General features: G+C 36.0%; 1 non-coding gene across 1 annotated transcript; it reads left to right on the plus strand.

The window, feature by feature from the left end:
- Positions 1-3587: 3587 nt before the first annotated feature.
- Positions 3588-3715, plus strand: LOC116589610. Its single transcript, XR_004285369.1, has one exon. It is a non-coding gene; the product is annotated as a small nucleolar RNA SNORA72 (small nucleolar RNA).
- The last annotated feature ends 4661 nt before the right edge of the window (positions 3716-8376 follow it).

Here is an 8376-nt window from a genome sequence, read left to right on the forward strand (position 1 = left end):
TACTTCAAATAAAAGGGAGAGACATCTTTCAGGAGTCGCCACAGAATACATCTGGAAACTACTATGAATAACATTTGATCAGGTAAAAGTTTAAATTCACAGAGAACATGTATATAAAACGAAAACCATTATGCTGGATTTGGAATTAAAAGCACCAGGACAGCAGACCATGCTGCTGTTGTCCATACCTCCCGCATGGTATGACACACTGTCCTTAGATCTTCATGATCTGTAACAAAAAAAAAAAAAAAGAATTCCCAATATAAGTTAACCTTCACAATTTTCACAGACTACACATATTTGAGCAATCCTTCAAAAACTGGACAAATCACTTTTAAAGTAGCAAACTCTCTTTGTAGTTTATTAAAATATTTTTAGGAAGTAGCACCATTTTAGAATAATAACAGGGAAAGTCATCATGTAGTCCATGAAATAAGAGATTTCCTAAAGGGAAACGCTTCCCCACCTTACCTTCTTAATAAGGTTTTTATATCATGGAAATATTCCTTGCAAAATGTTTCCATCAACATCTGTGAGTGGAAATTTTGCTAAGAATTTTATGTTTATTATCATATTTAATATTTAAAGCAGCCCAATGAAGTGGGTATATTATAAATAATCTTTAGCTTTACAAATAATAAAATTGAAATTGAGAGAGATTAAGTTTTCTGAGTAGGCAGAGCTAGGATTGGAAGCCAGCCTGCCTAATTGCAAAGTACTTTCTTTCACCCACCTCTCTCTGTGATGCTCATATTCAGTCAACTATTTCGTGTATTAAATATATATAACCCCCCTGGTGTTCCTATTTAAATAAGACTGTAGCCACAGAAGGTTTATAAAGAATAATATATTCTCTGTAAGATTCCCCTATTTTACCCTAGAAAACCTCTCGTGACAACAGAACTTCCCTTCATTCACTTTGACCTATAACTAACCTCCACTCTTCAACTGGAAGTCAAAAGACCATGGCATCTCATGATTTCTTCTTCTCTTTTGACATTTCTGCTGTCTCATCAAGGCCTTTACAAATGGAACTTAAGTATGATTAACTACAGTACAAGTTAAACCCCAAATAAAAGCCAACAGGGCATATGTGAATGACAAAGCAAGCCAGCCCTAAAGCTCAAGATAGCTTTACCAGAAAATCAGTATATGACCAACCTGCAATTTTGGATTTCATATAAATTAATGACTAATTTGGTCTCCAGTAGAGAAGTTGGAAGAGATATAATTGAAGGAGTCTAGAAGGACATCCTATCAATAAACCCACAATTATTTACTGAATTTTCTCCACCACTACCAATATGCCACATGCTCAGAATCCCAACCCTTGAGCTATCGATAGGGGTTAAATCATGACCAGAAAACAAATATGTGTAAATGTGAACATATATTTCTTGGAGAGAGGATGGCAGTAACTCCTTGGTGATTATCATTACAGTAACGTACTATAACATGGGGCCCCAGGGGTAGAATGAAAGACAGGTAAATTATGACTAATTCTGGAGAAGTCACATCAATGGAGTGAAGGACCAAAGATAAAATACCAGAGCTGAGGGTCTTAGTTCCAGAAGATAACATCATTGTATGGTACTGGGTGGTAGAAAAGTGATGTAAAAGATAGTGTTAAGAGGGTTTTTTGTTTTTATTTTTTTGTGTTCCATTTGCCTATGGAAGTTGGTAACTTTTTACAAAGAAAATACATTCTGGCCTTTGAAGATGACACCTCACAGGTAGAAAAGAGTCCCTCCCTGTACAATATAGGAAAAGGTCACAGAGGTCTATTACATAAAACTGGCATTGTTATACACAATTAGAGCTCTTGTTCAAAAAGAATTCCAAAGGAACAAGCATAGATTTCTCTGGTATCCCTTTCATCTGCAGAGTGCTCATCTTCCAACAAAGCATGCCCTCCATCCTGTGGTATGCTAAGTGCTTAACAACTAGTTCTCCAAGGGAAAAAAAAAATTTAATATAAAATGTACTGCTTTAAGAACACTAGCACCCAATTTATAAATAATGGTAAATATGTAATAACCATCACTGTAAATTCCCTACCAAGGACTTCGGTGTGACTTGGTTCTTATAAAATCTATTATCAACTTCTCCTTCCATTCTATCCCCAACAATAGTGCCACAAAGTTAGACTATGTATCGTGCTCGATTATGATCCTACTCCAAAAAGAAGTCTCTCATGTCACTGACAAATAAGTGGAGTTCTGACATAAATGTTAGTTGATATTTTCTTTTATATTACAGAGTGAGTCTAAAGTAAAACAACAAGGACATTTGTCAGACTTCATTCAATTTTCACTGACATGAACAATTTCTTTGTTGAATCAGATAGTGGTTTCATATACTAGACAAATATTTTCTCCATTTTATGAGCCATTCACAATCTAACAGCTACAGACACAAGAAAATTTTCAATTTAATCAGCATTATTAATATTTTTCTCCATTTTTTAAGCCCAGATAATGAACAAAACAATAATTGTAGCATTTGTGATTTTCATGGTCTAAATACTTCCATCGTGGTTGGTTCTTAACTACCAAGGCAGAGCTGGGAAAAGCAGGTAAGAGACATAGTATTGCTACCACACAGCCACCATAGATGTAAATAACATCAAAAGCTTGGATAATAGTAAATCGTAGTAAAATAACTAGGAAGCAACAAGTCGAATATTACCTTTGTTTTTAACATAATGTTCAATTACAAGTTTATATAATTTAATTTTTAATAATGGCTATTTAACAAAGAGCAAAATTGCTGCAAATTAACAACAGACTCTTTCAAGCTTATATGAACTGGCTTCAGGATGTCACTGCCTCTTGAATCCTAACTACCAGGATTCTCTTCTTTCTATGGGTATTTTCTCGGTTGCGGAACTGTTTTGCAAATTCCCTACTACTACCTCTTTGGTTTTTAAAAGTTCTCATTTTTATTTCCTGAACTGGATTGAAATTAAGAAATGAGTACCGGAGGTAGGAAAGGTCGGTCAATTAATCATTAAAGAGCAAGCTGTGAGACAAGGCAAAGAGCTCTGGTGTGGAGTCAGGAGCCCTGGCCTGAGATCCTGTCCTGATATCTTGGATGTGCCTTTTCAATTCAGAGCTTCAGAATTCTTTTTTTTTTTTTTTAAAGATTTTACTTATTTATTTGACAAACAGAGATCACAAGTAGGCAGAGAGAGAGGAGGAAGAGAGAGAGAGGAGGAAGCAGGCTCCCCGCCGAGCAGAGAGTTCAATGTGGGGCTCGATCCCAGGACCCTGAGATCACGACCCTAGGAGAAGGCAGAGGCTTTAACCCACTGAGCTACCCAGGTGCCCCCAGAGCTTCAGAATTCTTATCTGTGAAGTGAAGTTCCAGCCACCCACTTCACATGTCTTTTTGTGAAAAATACATAGGAAAACATCTATGGAAATGTTTTATAATTAAAATTTATGATGCAAAATAAATCATTTTATAATATGCAATTTTTTCAAATGAGTTTAATCTCTTAGAACTTCTTTTTTTATAGAAATGCCTACAAATAACACATCATATTAAGTTTTGAACTTATGAATTTTTAATTAATTGATAAAATACTGCAAATTATTCTTGCTTTTCTGATTTTGTAACAATCAGTTCAACGTTTGCTGTATTAAGACCATGCATGTGTTCCCAGAACTAATTCTTTCCCTAGGTCTGATTTTATAAACTGCTGGTGATAAAATCAAGTCCTGATTTATATGATGCATCTCATGTGGGAAGGGTCTATGGCTCTTGGTATTTTTGATCTACCCTGAGAAATGATAGCACAGCTAGTGTAATATCTTTTGAAGATAACCACTGTTAATTTGATGATAACATTTCCATTTACTGAATTGTGAAATGATTGTGTTTTATTTTCTAAGTGATTCTAATATCATTAGAAGCATGCCAGAGCAGACTGGTGAAGAGAAAATTGTGAAAAATATTTTTAAAAACTGGCAAGCATATGTTTTAAAAACACTGTATTCACTTCAGTTATTCTCTTTATAGCTTTGGTTTCAGGACACTCTCCTGAAGGGATTGGAGAGGACGAGGCAGCTGGAAGTGGTAGCAAATCTTCTGGGTTAAGAACCACACATCCCACATTCCATGTTCCTGTTTTTGTAAAAGGAGTGGATTGAGTTCCTTTCCTATACTAGGTTTTGAAGAGACTTAATTTTCATCATTCTAGTCTCAGAACATTGTTGACATTTGGTATTTTAAAATGTTTGAGAGGAAGCAAGTTTTAATACCCAAAATTTAACCAGAAGTGTATCTACCAAATTTGTAGCAAAGAGGATCAAATGAAAGGAAATACGTTCCCCCCTCCCATGCAAAGTTTCATCAAAGGCTGAGAAAAGTTCTACAGAACTTTAATGAAGAAGGATTTTTCCTAAACGTATGTAGTGGTTGGTGTAGAAGAAATGTACTTGGACATTTGAATAATCCCAGGTCCTCAATAAGTTGCCCAGCGTGTTTTAGTCCTAAAAGATACACAGTGAAGCATGTTCATTGTTTAGAATTTGGGGAAACTGCATATTACCTCTCCCAAGTATGTTCCATAAAACCCTTTACCCACATCAGTTAATATCCTTTGGAACATTCAGCAGAATGAATTTAGGGAAACCAGTGATTCAGATACATCTTGATTTACAGAGTTGAATAGTGCTAGTAGTGGGTACCCTATACAGTCTGTGTGGGGCTCTAAGGGAAGCTGCAAATATGTCAGAAATAACACTGTCTTTTCCATCTTAGAATTAATCAATTCACAAAGGCAGTTTTTGGTGGTAGATGACTGAGACATGGGAGACAAGGATACCTTTAATATCCTATCCAGAAATTCAAGTATTTAATAAACCTAGAGTCAGAAAACTCTACCTTTTAATAGCTATATAACAACTATGGATAGGTCAGATTTCCACTTTCACAAGTGAGGGAACCGGTTTGTTTCAAGCTAACATTACCTGACTTCAGTTTGTCTGATGTTCATCTAAGGTTGTGGTTGTAATTTGGAGAGCAAAGACATAATGAACTGCAGTTTTTTTGTTGTTTTTGTTTTGGTTTTTTTTAATCTTTTTTTTTTTAATTTATTTATTTGAGAGAGAGACAGTGAGAAAGAGCATGAGTGAGGAGAAAGTCAGAGGGAGAAGCAGACTCCCCATGGAGCTGGGCGCCTGATGCGGGACTCGATCCCGGGATTCTGGGATCGTGACCTGAGCCAAAGGCAGTCGTCCAACCAACTGAGCCACCCAGGCATCCCACGAACTGCAGTTTTATTGGTTGTTTAGTTACTCAATATTTAGAATTTCTTTTTTTGATAGAAGAAAGTGGTCATATTTTGAATGTTTACTGCTATTTCATTACAAATGACAATTTATAATTAAAGATATTTTTATAGTTTAGAAAGAAGTTTGTATATATTACAAAATAGGTAGGTTTGGTTATGAACGTTTCCATTACAGAAGATACCAAATATATTTGAGAGAGCTTGAATGCAGGAATAACATTCAAGAAATCAGGATTTCACATCTAACTCACATTAAAAAAAAAACTTATGACACAATTTTCAGTTTCTCTGAGCCTCATTTTCTTATCTTTTCAACTGCAATGACTGAGCAAAATAATCTCATGTTCTTTCTAAATTGGCCTATTATTTCCTTATAATTTTCCTGAAGAGTCCTTTTAAGTATTGGCTCATTTAAGTGGTTATTTATAAAATATTATTATCATTTGTGGATTTTAGATTCCTAAACTCATCACAGTAGGCCTTTACATAGGAACATACTTTGAAATAGGTCTTTTCCTTAGAGAGAAACAGTCCAGAGCCTGTTTGATGATGATTACTTTTCTTTTTAGTGACTGACGTGTATAGAGAAAGGAAATGAAAATAGGCAGAAAATGATATGAAAAGCCACCTTCTCCAGGTAAATAAAATGAAACATCTCCGAAGATATAAGTCAAATGAAACACAAAATTTGACTTATTTCAATATATTTTAGTGTTTTACCCTTAAAAACATACCAGCTCCAGGAAGATCTGTAGAATGTCTGAAAACACCTTCTTTTTTTTTTAAACCTAACTCCAAGTCTTCCTTTTTCTAAGAGTTGATTCCTCACCCCTAAGTGGTTCTCCAACTTGCCTCTTCGTTCTTTTAGATCTGCCCCTTGACACAGAGCTCCAAAATCCACACTTCCTCATCCATCTCAAAACATGGGCTTCTAATTCAAACAAAAGGAAAACTAAAACAAACCAACAAAAATATAACTTTCAGTACAAATAAGAATAATTCACATGCAAGTGAATGTGGAAGTTGCCTGGATCCTACAGGGTTAGGTACAGAAGCGAAAATGCCACCTGAGCAATTCCTCAGATGGTATGAGTCCTTCCTAGAACTTATTTATTACACAGTAAAGAAGAATAGGATGTTCTTTCTGAAATATTTTTCTTGGGAACTCAAAATATAAGCCTCCACCATTGACAGGGTAGCATTTTTAGATTAAGCCATGGGAAATGTAGCATGATTTACAAATACAACAGTCCAAGAATAACAGCCTTTCTACCATCCGTGATTGGCATTGCTATTATAGACTCTATTATAATCTTATCTCGATGTCCAACCAAGCTATTCATTCAGCAACTAAGCTCACGTCAAAGGCAAGGCAGAGTCTACTTATTTGCAGAATAATGTTCTTGAAAAACACAGTCTCACTGCTCAGACAGAACCAAAAGCATACATGACATGGTGTAAGGTGCTTATGATAGAAGGTGGCAGGAAATGAAGTCGAAACATAAATACCAACTGAGAAGGTGTTTAATCTCTGAGGTGTGAGGTATTACATTCTAGCACTCTCTCTGACTGATATCAGGTATGAAAGGAAAAACTAGCTAAAACATATGGGGAAAAGGACATGTAAGTCCCTTTGATGTCTGTGTCAGCAAAGCACTTCGCTTTCACATCCAGTCTTTAATAGAACAGCTGAAGTTCCTGGTTTGTAAATAAAGGAAGCTAAGAGATTGCTGAGTAGAGTCTGTCACACACAGAAAAATGCAACTTCCATGTATGTCTGAAAACACTCATCCCAATATTCATTCATTCACACATGCACATACACACACCTCTTAGAGCTATCTCATAAGTAACTCTATTCCTGCTTTTCATAAGGCCTGCAGTTTTTAAATAATTTTTGCCATGGAAAACTAATGAACTCCTACAAAATGCGTATATTCAAAATCTTGAAGACTGTTGGATAGCTCCTCTATTCTCACAAGGCAGAAACTGAAGGCCATGAGCACAGTAGTGATAAAGCCAATAGAGGTGTCTCTGCATGCGGAAAGATCAATAAAACACAGAACTGGCTCCTCAGGAGGAGTGAGGGGAAGACACAGTAACAGCAAACTGAATAGGAGATTTTGTCAGTGATTCAGAGTCCCCAAATCCATGAGAGCAGTGACTACATGTGAGGCAGATAAATCTCAGCACCAAGAGAATCCAAACCCCACACCTCGTTGGTCTTCCCAGTGGGCAGTGTTGATCCACACAGTCCCGGTTTATAGGAAGGAATTCTTTCTCCATCTCTGTCCTCACCAGCGATGCACATGTGTGCTGCCATGCTCCTCTAGACTTACTGCCTGACACCATTTCCTACCAAGGGTTGATGGGGGAAACTTAGAAAGCATTCAAAGAAATTTGTGCTTTTCAAGCATGTCTATTCCACTCTCCCAAGACAGCTGCATAGAATTCAAGAAACTAAGAATTGGGACTGAAATCTGAGATTGCCTAAATACAATTCCACCCAAAAAGAGTCTCCTTAATTTCTCTTCAGACTGTGGTGGTGTCTCTGCTTCAGTGACTGTTCCTTGCATGCATTCTCAATAGACATGTAGATATGTTGATGGTTCAGGTTTGGGCCACTGTAAATATTAATGAAATTTATCTCAACTTGAGTTGTGATCTGGTCCCCTGAGGTTTCACCCAGGGATTAAAAGAGAGGGATAAGAGGTATCTTCTAAGAGATTATTAGTTAATTACTTTGGTTTTTAGTTCCAGAAATTTTTTAGCATTGACATTGAATATATCAACAGCCAATTTTCAGGACAGATACTTAGAAAAGTATCAGTATACTCCTCATGTGCTACCTCCCAGTTCATCATGATTTCTTAATTACTGATGGAAACTCTGCAACTGTGTTTATAAGTCCTTTCCATAAATGATAGGGCAATTTACTAAAATTAAAATGATTTTGTTTATATGAGATTAGTGTCTTTTATTGTTTCATCATGTATTTCAGACTTAATTCTACTTTTCCAATTAGAAAACTAATTTTATTGATCTTCAATATGGAAGAAAAAATAGCTGAGTAGAAA

The sequence above is a fragment of the Mustela erminea genome, chromosome 4 (assembly GCF_009829155.1).
Source record: "Mustela erminea isolate mMusErm1 chromosome 4, mMusErm1.Pri, whole genome shotgun sequence".
Classification (NCBI taxonomy): Eukaryota; Metazoa; Chordata; class Mammalia; order Carnivora; family Mustelidae; genus Mustela; species Mustela erminea.